This window comes from Pinus tabuliformis, chromosome 4_1, assembly GCF_031772625.1.
Source record: "Pinus tabuliformis cultivar Carrire ecotype Pingquan chromosome 4_1, CPIR1, whole genome shotgun sequence".
Lineage (NCBI taxonomy): Eukaryota > Viridiplantae > Streptophyta > Pinopsida > Pinales > Pinaceae > Pinus > Pinus tabuliformis.
In genome coordinates this window covers 822,634,438-822,656,528 of record NC_142303.1, presented here as the reverse complement: position 1 = coordinate 822,656,528, position 22,091 = coordinate 822,634,438, and positions in this window count along the sequence as shown.

The following is a 22,091-nucleotide window of genomic DNA, read 5'->3' as shown; positions in this document are numbered from 1 at the left end:
GAAGCATCGATTCACAAACCTTTATCATAATTCTATGACACCCCTGTCTATTTCCATTAAAAAATTCTCTATCAAGATGCTAGGGAAAAATTAAAAAAAAAAGGGTAGCCAACAATTGGTATGACAATGAGTGCAAAATTTCTAGAAAGCCATCAAGGATGGTTTTAATGAGATTTTAAAATTGGATAAGATAAAAAGATACAAAGTCCTAATTAAAAGGTAAAGAATATGCTACATTAATGGACAACAAAAAAATCTTCTCCACCTATCAAAGATCGATCCTCAGATACTTTGGAGGAAATTTTTGACTCATAAAATTAATAAACTAATACAATTCCCTTAAATGAGTGGAACTACCTCAAAAATCTTTATGAATCCCCTATTGTTATGGAAAACATTTGAACCAGGTGGATATTGGTGGCCACCCACAAAGTCCACTTGGACCCCCACCATTGTTTCTTTCAGCTTCTCAGTTTCCTTAATTGTAGCACAGTTTACTATTTTTAGTAGTTTTTCGGGTCTTGAACTTCCAAAGCTGTTTTGAGGCCCTAAACGACGTTTTTTGGGAAAACTGGGAGCAACATGGGTCCATGGATCGATGTTGATTTTCGCGAAGTTGTAGTTCTTGGTGATGAGCCCCAAAAATGGATAATTATATGGGCTCATTCAACCTCCTAATTCGACTTAATCCACCATTCTCATTATTTTATTGCATGTTTTTTATTATATTTATGCTAATAGAGTGAATTGGGTTAGTCATTATGCCAACAAGTCTAATGGGTACTTTGTGCAGTGTTTTGGTCAATTTTGAGACAAAATCAAAGGTTTTAATGAGCACTTGGCAGCCAAATTCGTGGAAGAACAAGGGAGAGGATTTTTAGGAAGGTGTCCCCTTCATTTATGGGCCCTTACCTCGAATTCTCCACCATCAGCTCGGAGTTCAAGGGCCACCAAATCAATTATCACAAGGGCAGCCGAGCAAGTGCTAGTAAAAGTGTTGTTAACTACAAGTTTTGGTAGCCGAGTCCCTAAAGTTTAGGAGGACTGTTGGGGTCCTCAATTTGTATAAATAAGAGGGCTTAGGGCCTCATTTGGGTTAGCCAGTAGTTAGTCACTTTGTAGGCAGAAGTTAGCTAGCTTGTAGTTCGATTTTAGTCAGTAGATTAGCTTTGCATTTCAGCGCATTTTCAAGCTTTCCCTTGTGGACAGTTTTGATGTAACTCTTCTTTTCTTGCTCAATAAAGATGAATCCAGCTTTGCACCAGTTCTAAATCTCTCTTAGGAGGCTGTAGCTCTTGGGGTTGGGCCCATCTCAAGTGCCCAGTACCTCCTTTGTTTATCTTTATGTGTTTCTGCTGCATTCTTAGAATAAAATCTGCTATTTTAGATTTAAATCTTGCCTTCTTATTTAGATTGCTTTTGTTGGTTAAAGTAGCTTTTCATGTTCAGATTTAGTTGGTAGGATAATAATAGGAAAAAGGCTCCAAAAAAGGGTCAACAAACACTTTTGGTTTCACCTCTACCTTATTGGATCAGGGGCTGGAATTGAAGTAACCGTGTTGTCCCAAACAAAACCACTAGTTTGCTTTACCATGCAATCCTTAGTGTACTGTTTTCATTTGCAGAAGTTGGTTATGTGTTCAGATCTCTGAAATGTTTCATTGCATAGTTGATATACATGGTTCTCTTCCAAATAAAGCTGTTGTTCATTCACTTTATTGTTAGTTAGATTAGATTAGCTAGGACTTTGATTACTTGCAAGACTTTGTTGATTCAGTTGAATGTATACGGTGCAGAGCATCTCTACCACTCTTTCATCCACCTAAGCTTCATCAGAGCCATCTGCTCCATCTCCTAGCTAGGTTCCTCATCTCACATCTGTCCTCTTGCCCACGTAACCCTACCTTTTTGTGCAATCATTGTTTCAGCCTTCTTTGAGCCAATTTAGCCATCTAAACCTTCTCACCACTTCATCCACCAGTCCCTGGGCCACTTCAAACCCCTATCCTACCTCCATATCCATTCATGCATCTTCCCTCACTCACCCATCCTCCAAAATCCAATTTTTAAACATCTTGTAGAAATTTCTGAACATCCTGTAGAAATTCCTGAACATCCTGTAGAACCCCTGCAGACTTCCTGTAGAAGCTCACAAATGAGGTTTCTTGATAGCCAAACTTTGTGAAACTCTCTGGAAGGGTGTTAGGGACTCCTTAGACCCTCTCTGAACCTTCCCGACCTCTTCCAAGCATTTCTACTCCTTGATCCACCCCTGCACAGTCAAAGAACAGTGAAAGCATATGCATGATGAAACTGAAGACTTAATCAAAAATACAAAAAAGATGTTTTCTTCAGATAGAGGTAGTCTAGACACATGTACTTTACCTTCATAGAAGTAATGGAATCTCTTTCAGTAGTTTGCATTCTCTCCTTTGCATCAGTATGACTAGCTGGTAGAATTAGGGTTTGCTAGGGTTGTGTTTTCTTTCAATTTTTCAATCTCTTTTCGCAAATAGATTAACTTCCTTCGAGTTAGCTTTCATCCATCAATTAAAAAGCTTCTTCTAAGAGCTCATAGAAGTTGGCTTAAGCTCCTAGTGGACTTGTGCCAGTTGACCAAGTGACAACTGCGGCAAGAGCTAGTACTTGTGCATACAGCACCGTCGCTTCCAAGTTTGTTACGAACTACCGGGTTGATAAAATTAAAGAAGGGAGTCTCAGGAGTTGCAACATTATTGCTGCAATACTGGGGCTCACCACTCTTTTTGGCGCCGTTGCCGGGGAAGCGTCAGAGTATTGGTGATTGCTGCTTTTCTTCTATTTTCCACTACAACCTTCTGCTAAGTAGTTTATTTCATTTCCATTATGCAATTTCGTTTCTGCAAAAGTAGATTAGCATTTCCCACTTTCATAGATTAACATTTCAATTCTGCAATTTCATTTCTGCAAGCGTAGATTAGCATTTCAATTCTGCAAGCGTAGCCTAGCATTTCATTCCTGCAATTTCATTTGAGAAAAATAGATTAGTCCTTTCCTGCTTTCATTTCAATTCTACATTTTCATTTCAGCAAGATAGTTAGTTGCAGTTCAATCTATTTTAGTTTTGTAGGTACAAGCAGAAAGAAAAGAAAAGAAAAATACCAAAAAGATTTCCTTTCATGCCTTGTAGGAGTAGAGATAATTCAGAAAAATGATTGCACAACACCCCCACTGCTTGACACAGCCAACCTTCTCTCTTCTTCGATGGCTTTGATTAAAGAACCCTTAGGTGGACAACAAAACATATTTGAAGAACCTCAAGGGAAGAAGAAGAAGAAAACATTCCTTTGGAGCAAATGGCTACAAGCAGCAATGTTGGGAGCAGTACCTTGTCGAAAAACGAATTTGAAAATCAGATGGAAGATTTCAAGAGTGATATGAGGCAATTTCTTGCCATGCAACTGGATACCACAAAGGAAGCAAGAGGAAGCCAAGAGGGCTTTGGCCTTTTTTTGTCCTAGGTGCACTAGAAAACATACTAGGAACGAATGTCCAATGCACTCTCTAGAAGTGTGTTTCATCTGTGAAGAATACCATCCTACGAATCAGAGCCCTTCTTTGCCTGGACTTAAAGCTGCATACCAGAGAGCCAAAGGAGCCACTAAATCACTCTATTATATGAACCAAAGGAGGCCACATGGACCCATACCCTACCAGCAGGGAATGCAAGGTACATCCCAGACCTATTATGACCCCTATCAAACCACTTCCATACCTTCTTGGGGTCCCCCTGCTCACCCTTCCTGGTTCACACCTCCTCCTTGTTCCTTCACAGATCCATATTATGCCCAACCAGCTACTCATTCGTTTCACTCTTATGCTCAGCCACAGCCTCAGTGGAATGCACCTCAGCAGGGGTGGAGGCCCCAATACAACACTCCTCCCACTTCTTTTCCTCCACCACCTGCTCATCCAAAACCATCGCCTCCTGCTCCACCAAGGCAACCCCAAATTCCTGCCCAACCACAACCCCATCCACATCCATCTCAAATATACACCCCCACTCAGCTACTCGTACCACCATTTCCAAGACCATACAATGGAGTAGCTCAACCCAATTGCAAAGCTGAGGCACAACATGTCCAAATGACTCCTCTTGAGCTCAACAACCTTCACCATAAGCTCAGGAAGAGTGTTGCAAAGCAGAGATTATATTGACAACATTGAAGGACCAAAGGCAAAAGAAGATTCAAAAGAGGAGATCAAAGAACCATGGGCTGCACTTGATGAAGAGAAGAGATTAGAATCAGAGATCGATAAAGCTCCCTCATGGTTACCATCAAACCCTCCATGTAGTCAAGAGAAAAGTCAGCAAAAAGAGGAAGATGTGAAGGTCATGATAGAAGAAGATATGGAGAATGATACAGATCAGCAAAAGGACCAAGGATATCAAAGCTATATTGAGACATGGTTCCAGACAGTTATTAAGTTGCAGCAGTACTCTCTTCCTCAGCTATGTTTGATCCCTTCAAAGTCAAATCATTTGGTCTCTGATATCTGGATAGCTGTCAAAGCATGCATTTCAAGCCGCCACATCATTTTATCTCTAATCTCGATGAGCACATGGCTCCATTGGAAGTATTCTTATACTTGAAAAGAATTTTGTTTTTTTCAAGTAGGGTAGGGTAGAAAAAAAAAAGAGAAAAAAGAAAAATAAAAAAATGAAAATAAAAATCTAAGGTGAAAACCTCCTCGGAGGCGCCTTAGATTGGCTCATTGATTGAAAACCTCCATGAGGCGGTCAATGGGTTGGAAAGAAGAGAAAATAAAAAGGGAATAAGATCCCTGGGTGAAAACCTCCCTTGGAGGCGCCCAAGGCAGGCAATTAGGGTGAAAACCTCCATGAGGCGCCCTAGTTGTTTTTCAAAAAAAAGAGAAAAATAAAAGAAAAATAAAGCTAATTTCCATTGAATAATTGTAGGTTGAAAGAGGGACATTGCAGGTCAGGGAGGATCGCTCAAAACAAAGACAAAGGAAGTTCTCTGCCTTCTACAAGAAGTTCTGTGTTTTCTACAGGAAGTTCTGTGTCTTCTACAGGAAGCCTACAAACAAGCAAAAATTGATCTCTGAAGAGGACCTGAAGGCTGGGAATCTGTCCGTGAGGCCTGCAAGCATCCATGTTTTCATCCCTCACCCTTCTCCATCATTTTTTCTATCTCATTGTGCTTCTTTCCTCAAGACTGTGTGTTCTACAGGAAGTTCCTGTAGAAATTACAGGATTTCTACAGGAAGCTAGAAATGGATTTGAAAAAGGTATTTTGGCAAACATGATAGCTTCCTCAAGGGTTTAGAAGTCCTCCTGCAATCTTCAAACTCCTCCTCCATCATCTCCATGCCTGCATCACAGCCAAAGTCAATTTTTCTTTCCATGCAAAAACTTGCAGAATGCTTTGAAGAAAAAATACATAGAACAGAATTTGTTTTCTTCCCTAGCTTGAAAACCGTGCATCCATTTGCAAAACTGTTACAAGGGGAGTTGTATAGGGACAATGGAAACATGCCTGAGCAATCTCAGCCCATTCCGGTGCATGGTTTCCAAGAAATCCGCCTCCATCACCGTCAGCCATTTTTTCATTTTCTCCATATCCGTGCATCCATTTCAAAACCTGTTTCATGGGGAGATGCATATGGATGATAGTAGCCTACCCAAGTAGTTGCGGCCGATTCCGATGCACAGTTTCCGAGAAATTGATCTCTGAAATCTTCAGCCATTTTCCATTTTTCTCGAAATCTGTGCATCCATTGATCGTAATTTTGCTATGGGAGGTGCATAATGATGATAGGAACATGCTCAACAAGTTTCAGATCGATCCGGTCTATCGTTCGGGAGCAATGGCGAAAACAAGTTTCGGTCCTGTGAAAATTCAGCAGCAGTAGCTTGAGGGTGCAGATTTGAACGTGAAGCCGGCTCCTACAGCATGGATCCGACCAGAGGATACCTGCACAAGAAAAAATAGCCATGAATCAGCCACCAAGCCCTCATGCAACCACAGAAGCCAATGCATGCAGCAAATGAAAGGCCACAACACCTCACGGCAGCCATATTCGACTTCCAGGTACGTGACTAAAACTCATTCCTCTAATTGCATGAATGTAATTTGGAAACTGCATGAGCAATGAGATGGTTGGGATTAATAAAATCGGTGGCTAGTTACCAGTTCTCCAGCGCTCAAGAAAAAATCACGCAGCATACGTGTATGGTCGTTCACGTGAAATTTGAAAAAAACACAAGTAGTGGTAGACGTGTTGAACTCCAGCGCACAGGACGTCAAATGATTAACAGATAGAAGAGAACATATAGTCCATAACATCACTGCAGTTCGAATAAAGACAGCACACGTTTTTGCCACCTCACCACAAATCACGCAGCAATTAAAGAAGGCTCAGCTGAAACTCACAAACTGCTGTTCATCTGCACTTGCCACATCCTCAACTGAAGTATGCACAAAACGATTAACTAGTCATCCTCCACCAGTTTCTCTACCTGTCTTCAAGATTCTGCTACGTATCAAGCTTGCTCAGAGGCACAGGGGTGCTCTGCAGGCGTTTCTACAGGAAGTCTTCTACAGGAACACAGAAAACAGCCATGCAAAAAGAAAACCTCGGATTTTCGGTGAATTTCAAGCTCCAAACGAGGTAGGATCGGGGAAACTTCGTTGTGCATGATTTGTTGGTACAAAATGGTGAACTGAACACGGCATTGAATTGAAAAATGAGAGTAACGGTCTACATGTGTATTCAACAAAATATGAAAGATTGCCTGCATATTCCACTGTATTTGCCCAAGTTCTTTCTCTGCACTCTGAAATCTCCTCATCATCTTTAAAAGTAAAGAAGATATATGCTGCAGTAGAGGCCACCCTGTGTGCATGGAAACCTGAATTTACATATGTATCTGTGTGTTGAGAAGAGAATTTGTGCCCTTATGCTCAGTTCTGCAAAAACAACATTGTCCTTTCAATAAACCGACAGTCGAATTCTGGGTGACAGAAACAAGGGAATTATTGCTATCTGGTATTGTGAGGAACACAAGAGAAACTCCTCCCTGGGTTCAGAAAACACCAAATTCAGTTGTCCTCTGTTTTAGTGATTGACTGTTGTTTTCCTGAGCATTTCCTTTTCTGATTAAAACATAAAAAGAGCAATTCCACCATGCAATGAGGATTCATAATGGGAGAACACAATTGAACAAGTAAGGGCACACCCCAGGCAACCACGACACAAGTCAAAGAGAAGGCACCCCCAGCCAAGCAAGCCAAATCAGGGAAAACTGGTTCTACAGGAAGCCAGCAGACTGTTTCTACAGGAAGCCAGAAAACGACCACTACAGGACTTTCTACAGGAAGTTTGGGGAAAGGGCAGCAGAAGGAGAAATCGCCCGAGATTTTAGCTAGGGAGGCAGCAGCTGTGCTGGCCACCCTAAACACATCTCCCAAGCAGAAGGAGAAGCAAAAGAGGGAGCCCTCACTGTATTTTAAGACAAGAAGGAACGTGAGGGTAAAGACTGGCAGACCGCAACCACCGTCCAAAGTACCAATCACCATTTTCGACACCCCTACCACCCCAAGGGAAAGGTCCCCTTCAAAGGCATCCATCACCTATGAACAGGGAAGCCCGAAGACATCCACCTGGAGAGAAAGAATGGAAATGTTGGACACAAAGACCTCTCTGTAGGATGCTGAGACAGTTCTACAAGAAGATGAGAATTCTCTAGGAAAAGGAGCACAGGCAGTGGGAAGAAGCAGAGAGAAAAGCATGGTTTCATGACCAAGAAGAGGACATCACTTCAGAAGCTTGGCATGACAGGGAGGCCACCAGGGCCATCAAAGATGAAGAGATAGATTGGTTGCTCAGAGGATGAGCAACACTTTTAGTGGGGGGGTGATGATGAGCCCCAAAAATGGATAATTATATGGGCTCATTCAACCTCCTAATTTGACTTAATCCACCATTCTCATTAGTTTATTGCATGTTTTTTATTATATTTATGCTAGTAGAGTGAATTGGGTTAGTCATTATGCCAACAAGTCTAATGGGTACTTTGTGCAGTGTTTTGGTCAATTTTGAAACAAAATCAAAGGTTTTAATGAGCACTTGGCAGCCAAATTCGTGGAAGAACAAGGGAGAGGATTTTTAGGAAGGTGTCCCCTTCGTTTATGGGCCCTTACCTCGAATTCTCCACCATCAGCTCGGAGTTCAAGGGCCACCAAATCAATTATCACAAGGGTAGCCGAGCAAGTGCTAGTAAAAGTGTTGTTAACTACAAGTTTTGGCAGCCGAGTCCCTAAAGTTTAGGACTGTTGGGGTCCTCAATTTGTATAAATAAGAGGGCTTAGGGCCTCATTGGGGTTAGCCAATAGTTAGTCACATTGTAGGCAGAAGTTAGCTAGCTTGTAGTTCGATTTTAGTCAGTAGATTAGCTTTGCATTCAGCACATTTTCAAGCTTTCCCTTGTGGACAGTTTTGATGTAACTCTTCTTTTCTTGCTCAATAAAGATGAATCCAGCTTTGCACCAGTTCTAAATCTCTCTTAGGAGACTGTAGCTCTTGGGGTTGGGCCCATCTCAAGTGCCCAGTACCTCCTTTGTTTATCTTTATGTGTTTCTGCTGCATTCTTAGAATAAAATCTGCTATTTTAGATTTAAATTAGGGAAAATTTTAATAACCCCCCCTAAATTTCTATGTATAATAAATGGGCAAATCTCCATGGTATATAGGAAAAATGGAAGGTGATTTTATCAATAATTTAATATGTATATATAATTTTTTGGCGAATCTCTCAATATTTTATTCAATTATAAAATCTTGTAAGATCTTGGTATTACCATGGGTCAATACCATGAGTTATCATAAACCTGGAGCTTAAAAATTACTATTAGTAATTTATAAAAATTAATAAAATTAATAGTTGAATTTTATTTTATTTTTAATTTTAACCAAGCTAAATTTTTTAACATACATTAAATTACAACAATCATTTTTACTCTTGATCCACCCCGAGAGGGATCAAATATTTTTTCACTCTATGCTAGTTTGCATTTCACGATATTTGATACCTCTCGGGGGTTAGTAGATCCAGAGTAAAGATGGATCTACGCTGGTTTAATTCCCCCATTTAAATAGGGTACATTCCAAGTGAATACCATGGGTCAATACCATGTGCCATTTTGGTGAATACCATGGGTCAATACCATGTGCCATTTTTATTTTTATTAATACTAATATTAGGGTTAATAATGTTTTTTGCATGGTATTAATAACAATCTAGTCCATGGTATTTGTCCCATAGTATTTTTCCCATAGGTTTCAACTAAATATAACGTATTTTTTGAGTGTTCGTAAATATAAGGTGACTTATGGAGTAAATATAAAAAAAAATGTTTTATTTGTTTACCATACCTCGTTTATTTATATTTTTATTAATTTACCATACCTCTTTTTCAAATATGGTATTTGGCCCATAGGATTCACTTAAATAAAACCTCTTTCTTGAGCCTTCATAAATAGAATGAGGGTTATGGACTAAATATAAAAAGATGTTTTATTTATTTACCATACGTCTAGTTTCTTTATATTTTTATTTATTTACCATACTTTTTGAGTAAGTATAAAAAGACGTTTTATTTATTTACCATACCTCCAGTTTACTTATATTTTTATTTGTTTACACCCTTGCATGTATATAAGGTGACTTGTGGAGTAAATATAAAAAATGTTTTATTTATTTACCATACCTCTCACTTATTTATATTTTTATTAATTTACCATACCTCTTTTATAAATATGGTATTTTGCCCATAGGATTCACTTAAATAAAACCTATTCTTGAAAATGGGCGAATGGATTCACTTAAATAAAATCTATTCTTGAAAATGGGCGAATGGAAGGTTGTAACTCCTAATTTCAAGGGCTAAATTTACCTTTTTTACTCTCTCCCTTAAAATAACGTGGGCTATTTGAGGTGATTTGTAAAAATGTACTATGATACAAAATATTCGCCCACTAAAAATTTAAAACACTTTAATTTCGCCAAAGGGCGAACATTCGCCCCTAAAATTTTCTATGATTTAAATCTTGCTTTGTTATTTAGACTGCTTTTGTTGGTTAAAGTAGCTTTTCATGTTCAGATTTAGTTGGTAGGATAATAACAGGAAAAAGGCTCCAAAAAAGGGTCAACAAACACTTTTGGTTTCACCTCTACCTTATTGGATCAGGGGCTGGAATTGAAGTAACCGTGTTGTCCCAAACAAAACCACTAGTTTTCTTTACCATGCAATCCTTAGTGTACTGTTTTCATTTGCAGAAGTTGGTTATGTGTTCAGATCTCTGAAATGTTTCATTGCATAGTTGATATACATAGTTCTCTTCCAAATGAAGCTGCTGTTCATTCACTTTATTGTTAGTTAGATTAGATTAGCTAGGACTTTGATTACTTGCAAGGCTTTGTTGATTCAGTTGAATGTATACAGTGCAGAGCATCTTTACCACTCTTTCATCCACCTAAGCTTCATTAGAGCCATCTGCTCCATCTCCTAGCTAGGTTCTTCATCTCACATCTGTCCTCTTGCCCACGTAACCCTACCTTTTTGTGCAATCATTGTTTCAGCCTTCTTTGAGCCAATTTAGCCATCTACACCTTCTCACCACTTCATCCACCAGTCCCTGGGCCACTTCAGACCCCTATCCTACCTCCATATCCATTCATGCATCTTCCCTCACTCACCCATCCTCCAAAATCCAATTTTTATACATCCTGTAGAAATTTCTGAACATCCTGTAGAACCCCTGCAGACTTCCTATAGAAGCTCACAAATGAGGTTTCTTGATAGCCAAACTTTGTAAAACTCTCTGGAAGGGTGTTAAGGACTCCTTAGACCCTCTCTGAACCTTCCTGACCTCTTCCAAGCATTTCTACTCCTTGATCCACCCCTGCATAGTCAAAGAACAGTGAAAGCATATGCATGATGAAACTGACGACTTAATCAAAAATACAAAAAAGATGTTTTCTTCAAATAGAGGTAGTCTAGACACATGTATTTTACCTTCATAGAGGTAATGGCATCTCTTTCAGTAGTTTGCATTCTCTCCTTTGCATCAGTAGGACTAGCTGGTAGAATTAGGGTTTGCTAGGGTTTGCGTTTTCCTTCAATTTTTCAATCTCTTTTCGCAAATAGATTAGCTTCCTTCGAGTTAGATTTCATCCATCAATTAAAAAGCTTCTTCTAAGAGCTCATAGAAGTTGGCTTAAGCTCCTAGTGGACTTGTGCCAGTTGACCAAGTGACAGCTACGGCAAGAGCTAGTACTTGTGTATACAACACCGTCGCTTCCAAGTTTGTTACGAACTACCGGGTTGATAAAATTAAAGAAGGGAGTCTCAGGAGTTGCAGCATTATTGTTGCAATACTGGGGCTCACCACTTGGATAGATTTTTCTAATGAGATATTGTGCACGTCAAACGGAGATCGTATGCCAAAGTTACGACACTGGGAAGTTGATGTGCCAATTTACCCAAATGGGGCCCGCAGTTTGGCGTTTCATCTTCTAGTGTTAGGTTTTTGGATGTTTACGGTTTTCCATTGTTTCTCAACAATAAATAGGCCTTCGAGCCTCATTGTAACAGAGTTCAGAGGCATGTAGCCGCCACATCTCTTCTCAGAGATAATCTACCATTGCCCTCGCTGGTTTATTTCCATTTCTATTTGTAAGCATATTTCAGTATTTTACAGTAATGAAATGAAGTATTATTTCCATTGAATCTCTGCATTTATAGTTATCTCTATAATTTGTTACGTTCCCATTTAAATTCGAATCAGTGGTATCAGAGTGATCTGTTTTTTCTCTGTTTTTCTTTGCATGTCCCTAACAAGGTTGGGATATAAGGAGTTAGGGCTTGAACTGGTTGAACCTTTGCAAGAACAACCTTGCAAATCTCGATGGCCTAACATGGCGGATGAAAAGAAAGACGAGGGGGCAAGAGATCCTATCAAAATCTCGCTCGAAGAAGCCCTCGAGTGGCAAAGGAACGCGATGATGGACAACTTTGCCTAGATCCTTCAGCGACTACCCAAAGGCTACTCTAGAAACGCCACACCCTTTAAGGTACAAGTTAGTTTTGAAATCCCCATCTTTGAAGGTCAAATAGACGCAGATGCCATAGATAAATGGTTAAATATGTTAGAAGGATATTTTTCTGTTCATGATTTTTCGAGTCGGGAAAAGATTATTTTCGCTCTTCACAAAGCAGCTCCCCATGTCAAAGACTGGTGGGAAACCTACTGCGAGTAAAAGGATGAAAGTAAAGGCTCACTATTTTTAGCCGCACCCACTTGGAATTCATTCCGAACCGCCATTAAGGAGCAATACTACCTTGTCAGAAGCTATGAGGATCAATACATAAAGTGGACCATGCTACGGCAGGGAAGGGACTAAGACATGCCAGAGTTTACCAATATTTTCCATACCCTTCGCACAAAGTTGGGTATCAAGGATTTGAAGCAGCATTTGGTACTCAAATACCGCGGCTGCTTGTACAAGTACATCTAGGAAGAAATATAATTCCTAAACATCTCCTCGCTCGGCACGACATACCAATATGCCATCAAGGTCGAGCAAAAGTTTAAATAGAAGAAGCGAGAATTTGGATCTGCGAATTCGAAGCAAGGGAAAGGTGCCCCCAAACCGCAGAACAAAGGACAAAGCCAAGGCGGGGCGACCCAAGACAACCCGCCAAAGCTGCAAGAATAGAACAGCGTCGTGAAGCCAAAAAAGGACATGGGAAAGTGGCGTGAGTTCCATAAGAGCTCCACTCACAACACAATGTGAGTGTCGGGCCAAGCAGTCACCGGTGGTTGAGCTAAGGGTTTCAGAATCAGATGCATGTTCTGACTCTGAGTCAGAACCCAACAAGGGGAATGACAAAGGGAAGTAGATTATCGATGCAGAGCCCAACAACACCGTTGCCACCACGAAGATCTAGAAGGAGGAACCCGAAGATCCAGAGGAGGAGGAGTGTCTCTTCCACTCCCAGATGTGGGTAAAGGGCTCCCCGCTACAGTTCATTGTTGACAGCGGGAGCCAAAAGAACCTCATTTCAGCAAAGGTTGTGAAGCGGCTGGGCTTACCCACCGCATCACATCCACAACCATACACCATCGGGTGGCTTCACCAAGGACGGGATCTTCGCGTAAGCCAGTAGTCTCGCCTTCCATACAACATCAAGCCCTTCATGGATGAGGTATTGTGTGACGTTTCTCCCCTTGATATTTGTGATGTATTATTAGGACAACCATACTTGTGGAAGTGACATGTTGTGTATGAATCAAGGCCCCGAGCTGTTATTGTTACTTTGGGAAATAAGTTGTACAGGATACCGGAGTTAGCACGACCTACTGCCATCTCTTTGGTTACTGCAAAACAATGCAGTAAGCTCATTTCCAAAACCGAGAAATTTGTTTTCCTGATGATATGCCCTCAAGGAAAAAAGAAGATGGTGGCCACGACCTCCAGACAGGGCCCCTCTGCACGACAAATACAGATGGACAAGGTCATGGAGGAGTACAAGGACATATTCATGTCCCCCGTAGGGGTTCCTCTACACTGTCAAGTCAAGCACTCCATCGATTTGACCCCAGGTGCGCCGCTACCCAATGGACCAATTTATTGGTGATCCGTTTTGGAGAATGATGAAATCAAGAGGCAAATTCAGGAGCTGTTGCAGAAAGGTCACAACCATCAGAGTTCATCACCTTGTGGGAGCCCGATCGTGTTGGTACAGAAGAAGGATGGGACTTGGAGACTTTGTATTGACTATCGGGTGCTAAACAAGATCATTATCCGTAATAGTTACCCGATCCCACGGATTGATGACCTCCTGGACCAACTGAATAGGGCAAAATATTTCAGCAAGATCGATTTGAAGTTAGGATATCACCAGGTACCAATCGAACCCTCTGATGTGTGGAAGACTGCCTTCAAATCCAAGGAGGGCCTTTTCGAATGGTTGGTTATTCATTTCGGATTGATGAATGCTCCCGCAACCTCCATGAGGCTAATGGATGATGTCTTGCGGCCATTCACCAACTCATTTGTAGTGGTATACTTGGATGACATCCTGATCTTTAGCAAGAGTTGGGAAGAGCACCTCCACCACATTCAAAATGTTCTCCAAACACTGTGGCAACACAAGTTATGTGCTAATTTGGAGAAGTGCACTTTCGGCATGACCCAGGTTCAGTATCTGGGATACATTATTGATGACCGGCAGGTGCATGTGGATCTAGCCAAGATCCAAGTCATTTGTGTTTGGCCATCTCCAACCACTCTGACAGAGCTCCGCAGCTTTCTAGGTCTTGCCAACTTCTATCGCAAGTTCGTGTTGGGATTTTCTCATATCACTTGGCCCTTGAGTCAAGTCACCAAGGGAGGATCGAAAGAAAAATTCTTTTGGTCTGAGTCTCAAAAGAAGGCATTCACAGAGTTGAAAGATCGCCTCTGCTCGGCACCAGTGCTCACATTACCAGACTTACAACAACCATTTGAGGTCGAGACAAATGTCTTTGACTATGCTATTGGGGCAGTCCTTACTCAACATGGGTATCCCGAGGAATATCACAGTGAGACACTTTCAGACACAGTCTGGAAGTATCCCACTTATGACAAAGAGATGTATTCCATTGTACAGGCCTGTCGACAATGGAAGCATTACATTTTGGGGGAAGGAAACGGTCATCCACACAGACTGCCGACCCCTGCAGTTCATATAGACCCAAGGGAAATTGCAGAATAATCGCCATCAGAAGTGGTCCAAATACCTGCAACAGTTCCATTTGGATATCAAGTATAAGAAGGGTAGCACCAATAATGTTGCAGATTGTCTCAATCGACCTCCGATCATGGCGTTAACCACCGTTCTCAACTCTTGTGGGCATGAGACTTCTGATTGGCCACTTCTCTACAAAAGTGACCCCAAATTTGACCACGCATACCAGACACTCTTGGAGGGTTAGCATGTTCCATATTTTCACCTCCAGGATGCCCTTTTATGCCACCTGGGTCACCTTTGTGTTCCTTCAATTGAGCGTGCCAAGATGATTTGGGAAGCACACTACAGTTGGGCTGTTGGGCATTTCGGGGTCAAGAAAACGGTGGTAGTACTGCAGAAGTATTTCTATTGACCGAATATTTGACATGATGTCGGGAAGTACATCAAATCATGCACTGCCTACGCAATTGCCAAACCAACCATCAAAAAACAAGGCCTCTATACCCCATTGCCTACCCCTAGTCGACCTTGGGAATCCATCTCCATGGATTACATGTCGGGCCTTCCTTATACTAAGCATGGAAACGATTGTGTTTTTTTGGTCATTGACAGGTTCTCGAAGATGGCCATTATGGCAGTCTACAAGAATAATATCACAGCAGAAGCCACTGCTAACCTCTTCTTTGAACGAGTGTGGGTACACTTTGGGATCCCACAGTCTATCATCTCAGATTGGGACAGCAGGTTCCTCAGTACATTTTGGTCCAGCCTTTGGTCGATGCTGGACACCAAACTCACTAAGTCCATAACCTTCCATCCTCAAACTGATGGCCAGACAGAGGTTGTGAACATGATGATCGTACACATTATGCGCATGTACAACTCAAAGCATCCACGCACATGGGATGAGAGCCTCCCCTATGTTCAGCACAGCTACAACCGAGCTCCCACAACTCGACTGGACACAACCCTTTTTAGGTGGGCTTGGGATTCCAGCCACTATGTCCCATTGATGTGGCCATGCCATTTGCAGCTACTCATGCAGATTTGGCTCATGCCCAGTCCAAAAAAGATAAGGCAAACAACTTCATTGAGCACATCCAACATATTCGCCAGCAGGTCCACGACATTATGGAGAAAGCAAATTCCAAGTACAAGCAATGACATGATCAATATCAGGTGCCACACAAGTTTCAAGTGGGCGAAAAAGTCTGGTTTCATTTGCAAGAGGAACGCCTTACTAGAGCCTATCAAAAACTCAGACCACTTCGATATGGTCCTTACACCACTACCAAGGTTGTGGGAGACAATACATTTGAGCTCAGAATTCCCCCATTCCTTGGCCTTCACCCATTGTTCAATGTGGACCACCTTCGGCCATACTTTCCACCATTACTAGACACATTCGACATTGCAGAACAACTCACACCCACAGAGTTAAATCCAGATTGCATGGAACAAGTTGTGACTGATCGGATCATGGACACACAGATCAAGCACACTCGCTAGCAGAATAGCCAACTGTATCGAATTGTCAAAGTAGGCCAACTCCTTCACTAGCGCAAGTGGCTCACCAGGGATCAAGTTCAATAGAAGTTTCCTCATCTCATGGAGGAACTCAACGCAATGGGGATCATTTCTTCCTAAGGGGGGAGGAATGATTCAAGTGGATATTGGTGGCCACCCGCCAAGTCCACTTGGACCCCCACCATTGTTTCTTTCAGCTTTTCGGTTTCCTTAATTGTAGCACAATTTACTATTTTTAGCAGTTTTTCGAGTCCTGAACTTCCAGAGTCATTTTGAGGCCCTAAACGACATTTTTTTGGGAAAAATGGGAGCAACATGGATCGATGAACCAATGTTTCTCTTCCCAAAGTTTTAGTTCTCTCATAGATATTTCTAACGAGATATTGTGCATGTCAAACAGAGATCGTATGCCAAAGTTACGACCCTAGGAAGTTGATGTACCAATTTACCCAAACGGGGCCCATAGTTTGGCATTTCATCTTCTAGGGTTAGGTTTTTGGATGTTTAGGGTTTTCCATTGTTTCTCAACAATAAATAGGCCTTCAAGCCTCATTGTAACAGAGTTTAGAGGCATGTAGCTGCCACATCTCTTCTTAGAGATAAGCTACCATCGCCCTCGCTGGTTTATTTCCATTTCTGTTTGTAATCATACTTCAGTATATTACAGTAATGAAATGAAGTATTATTTCCGCTGCATCTCTGTATTTATGGTTATCTCTGTAATTTGTTGCGTTCCCATTTAAATTCATATCAACATTCCAAATGTTCATATAGAGGATGAAGTGTTTACTACATGAAACATAAAGTTTGGATTAAATGGCTAAGAAAAGGAAAATGCTGGGAATAATACTGAAAGGGGGGGGGGGGGGGGGGGATCAGTATTATTAGGTCAATTACTTTTCATTTCACAATCGGATTTGTATACGCTACTTCAATTAGTAAATACCATGCATGTACACAACTTCTGTTAAGGAAACAAGCGTATATAAGCAGGCTTGTAATTTAAATTATTCTTCAGATGTTGATCATTAATCTGTGCATCAAACCATATGAACAGTAACTAGGAACAGTAAAACAGAATAGGAAATTACACATAAGAACACAAGATATAAGGTGGAAACCCAATGTGGGTGAAAACCACCTGCTGCAATTTGTCTCTATCTTCTTTCAATTAGAAACTTCTTTTTACAATGTTTCTGTACTAGTGCAGTCTTATACCAGTATGCAGGCTGCTACCTGCAAAAGGCTACAGCCTTATCTCGTTCTCCAGCTTCTCCTGGAAGGGAGCTACAACCCCCTTAGCTCTTGTACTAGCTGAGGTACTAGTACGTAGGTGCTGACCTACAGAAGGCTACAACCTTCTCTTTTCTTCCAGGGACCACGTTTCATAAATTTTCAAACTAGATCCATGAATATCAATCAAACATCAAGTATATTTGTATTAACCAACCTCCTTTGTACAAACAAATACTGAATCAACCAATAACTTCTCAGAATGTTGTAACCAAAAACAGTACCAGTAACCAAACACCAATTCTGAACCCAGAACACTGCAGCAATAAACAGAAACAACTAAAACATATTTCATGAGATATACGCTACTTCAATATGTGGAACCTACGTGCATACGCTTTTGTATCAAGGTAATCCTGCGTATACGCTGTTTTAAGTTAGTTAACCAGCGTGTATACGCGCCTCTGCTGCGCTGAACTTGCGTACAGATCTATAAAAGATAATTTATCCTTTTTACTCATTCAGACATTAGTTATACCCAGATTATCATATTTATAGATCACGTCATGCGCCAAATATAACAGATCAAAAATTACACAAAGATACTTCTCTTCAAACCACCTTAAGATCTTGACCCATCAATAGAACTTATCTTTCTCCTTGTGCTCAGGTTCCTACTTGATTCAGATCTAGTTATGCACCATAACCCAATGACAGTATTCTCAAACTTGCTCTTCATAAGATATTCAATGTTTTAGTTCATCCTTGCCAAAAGATCTCCTTCCCTTTTTATAGACTTAGGCCTTACTCAAACCATGGTCCAAAACCATAGAGATCCAATACTAGGGACTCAATACCTGGGTTCAACATTTTGGATGCAATACCAAGGACCAAAACCATAGATTCAAATATGTCGAACTAAATACCATGGACTCGTCATAAGTTTTCCCACATGTACGTGTTTTTCTTTGCATGAAAGTGCGTGCATATGTATATGCGCCTTTTGATCGGTACACCCATGTGTATATGCGATTTTGTTAAGAGGAACTTGCGTATACCTCATTTTCTTTCATTCTGAGAGTCTGAACTGAGATCTGCCCTTTGAGTGAGTTGCCATCAAGGACAACACCTGTGCCATAGTGCCAAACCTGAGTCACAATGCCAACAATCTCCCCCTTTGGACTTGATGGAAACCCCAAGTTACTCAAAATCATTCTCCCCCTTTGACATCAAGGGAAAAGGGTTATGCTCCCCCTGAATACATGCTGAAATCTCTGCTCTACTGTGCTATCCAAGCTCCCCCTAACTGTAGGCAAGGTCTGCAAGAAGATGTTCTACAAAAGAAACATGACTTTATACATTATAAATGACCTTCCTATCACCAAAGACTCATACATACATCCATCTCCCAACCAAGTGGGGATACACCAAGAATTCACACATGATAACAACAAGAACATTACTTCATCCATCCCAGGCATAATGGGGAAACCAAGAAATACATGACATAGAGACGAAATATCTACAACACGACTAGCATCTGTCAATCATCAATCATCATAACCCTCAATCATCATTCAGACCAGTAACCATGCTCTTCTGCATGCACCTGTTCCACCTGAACAATTGTGAATGTAAACCAAGATCTTCTAAGATAATTCCAACAATGCATTATTAGAAGAGTATATGCTCCCCCTGAACCTATGCCAGATGGTCTCCGCCAGACCTATATCAGACTCTTTTCATCCTGAAGCTGGCCCACTGTTTTTCTTTAAACCAACATGTACGTGACTGTATCTTCATAAACCGGCGTATGTACGCGGATCCTTCTCATGAAACTTGTGTACAACCACTTTTCTCTGAAACAGACAAGATTCAGCAGCAAGATGATGCATCAACTACCCCCAGCTTCTGTTTGAGGTATTCAAATGTCTCCCTGGGCAGTGATTTGGTGAGTATGTCAGCAACTTGTTCCTTAGAGGGAACATACTCCAATCTAACCTTTTATTCAAGCACTTGTTCCCGGAGAAAATGATACTTGATAGGTATGTGCTTGGTCTTTGAATGCATGACATGATTCTTTGAAATACTGATTGCACTTGTATTATCACAAAAAATGGAGATAGGTGGAGTACAAGTGATTTGAAGGTCTTGCAATGTTTGCATCATCCAAAGGAGTTGTGTGCAACAAGATGCAGCAGCTACATATTTTGCTTTAGCTATAGATAATGCAATTGAACTCTGTTTCTTGCTGAACCAAGATACTAATCTAGGACCCATAAAGAATGCACCACCACTAGTGCTTTTTCTATCATCCACGCTTCTTGCCCAATCTTCATCAGTATATGCATGAAGTGTGAGATCTGTATCTCTAGGATACCATAAGCCCTAGTTTTGAGTTCCTTGAAGATACTTGAAAATTTTCTTAACTGACTGAAGATGAGTTTCCTTTGGATTTGCCTGAAACCTTTCAACTATTCCCACTCCATGCATAATTTCTGGTCGGGTGCCTGTTAGATAGAGCAGACTACCAATCATGGATATATAGGTTGGTTGATGTACTACTGCTGATTCATCATTTGCACTGAGGCTGCATCCTGTTACCATAGGGGTACACACTAGTTTCGAATCCTCCATCCCATATTTCTTCAATATCTGCTTGAGATACTTGGTTTGTGATAGAAAAATTCCGTCTTTGTTTTGTTGGACTTGTAAACCAAGAAAATATGTGAGCTCACCAAGCATGGACATTTCAAACTCTTTCTGCATCACCAAGGAAAAATTTTGACTCATGTCTTCTTCATTGCTACTAAAGATGATATCATCTACATACACAACAAGTATTAGCAACTTATCATTGTCAATTTTTATATATAGATTACTATTTGTTGATCCTTTTATAAAACCTTATTGATGGAGGTACTTATCCAACCGATAATACCAAGCCCTTGGAGCTTGTTTAAGGCCATAGAGAGCCTTTTTGAGTCTGCATACAAGTTTTGGATCATTTCCAAGAATAAACCCATCTGTTTGTTCAATATATACTTCTTCATCCAAGTCTCCATTCAGGAAGGCAGACTTCACGTCCATTTGAAATACTTTGAACTTCTGAAAGCTAGAAAGAGCAAGGAACATTCTTATGGCCTCAAGTCTAGCAATTGGTGCAAAAGTTTCTTCAAAGTCTATACCTTCTTGTTGAGCATACCCTTTACACACAAGTCTGCCTTGTTTCTAATCACATCTCCATTTTAATTCAGTTTATTTTTGAATATCCATTTTTTTCCTATGACATTCTTATCTTTTTGTCTAGGAACCAACTCCCAAGTGTTATTCTTTTCAATCTGCTCAAGTTCTTCCTCCATGGCCTTTACCCAGCATTCATCCTTGCATGCCTCTCTTACATTTTATGGTTCAGTGGAGGACAGTAATGCTAGATAACCTGAAGCTTCTGAAATGGTTCTTCTTGTTTGTACACCTGCCTCCTTTTGCCCCAAAATTTGGGTTTCTGGATGATTCTTCTGAACGTACCTGGATGGAGTCTTTTCATCTATTCTTATCTGTTCTTCTGGTGCCTCATAGGTTTCTTCTTCATCATGAATCTGATTTGATGTTGAAGGATAGTCTTCATCATCTTTGAAATCTTCAGATTTTACTTGCCTAGGAGTGTTCCCTTCTTCATCAACCACTACATCAATACTTTCGACAATTTTTCCAAGTCTTTTATTGTAACACTTATATGCTTTGCTGTGAGGAGAGTAACCAAGGAGAATGCCTTCATCTGCTCTAGGTTCAAACTTGCCAAGGTTTTCATCAGTCTTTTTGATGTAGCATTTGCTTCCAAAAATTTTGAAGTATTTAACTATGGGAGTCTTACCATACCAAAGTTCATGAGGAGTCTGAGTGTTGTTTACCTGGATGTTTTTCTTATTGAGAATAGTAACTGCAGCAAATGCGCCTTCACCCCAGAAGGTTGCGGGAGTTCCAGACTCATCAAGCTTAGCACGAGCCATTTGTTGAACCGTTCTGTTCATCCTTTCCACTACTCCATTTTGCTAAGGGGTCCTTGCAGTAGAGAATTCCATTCTTATTCCATGTTCTTCACAAAAATCGAAGAATTCATCTGAGGTAAATTCTCCTCCTCGATCAGACCTGAGGCATTTGATTCTGCGATCTGATTCGTTTTCAACCAAGGCTTTGAATGCTTTGAATTTTTTGAAGGCTTCATCTTTATGCTTTGTAAGTCCTAACCAACACATCCTGGAAAAGTCGTCAATGAACAATATAAAGTATTCTTCTCCTCTAGGAGACTTTTTCCTAGATGGACCACATACATCAGTATGGACAAGTTCAAGTGGTCGGCTAGCTAATCCTTCCTTCTCAGGGAAATTAGTTCTGGTTTGCTTACCAAATTGACATGATTTGCATATTGTATTTTATGGAATTCTAATGTCAGGGAGATCACGAACCGCCTGATATTTGCATGATTTCCTTATTGAGAGAAGCTTAGATGCCCCAATCTTCTGTGCCATA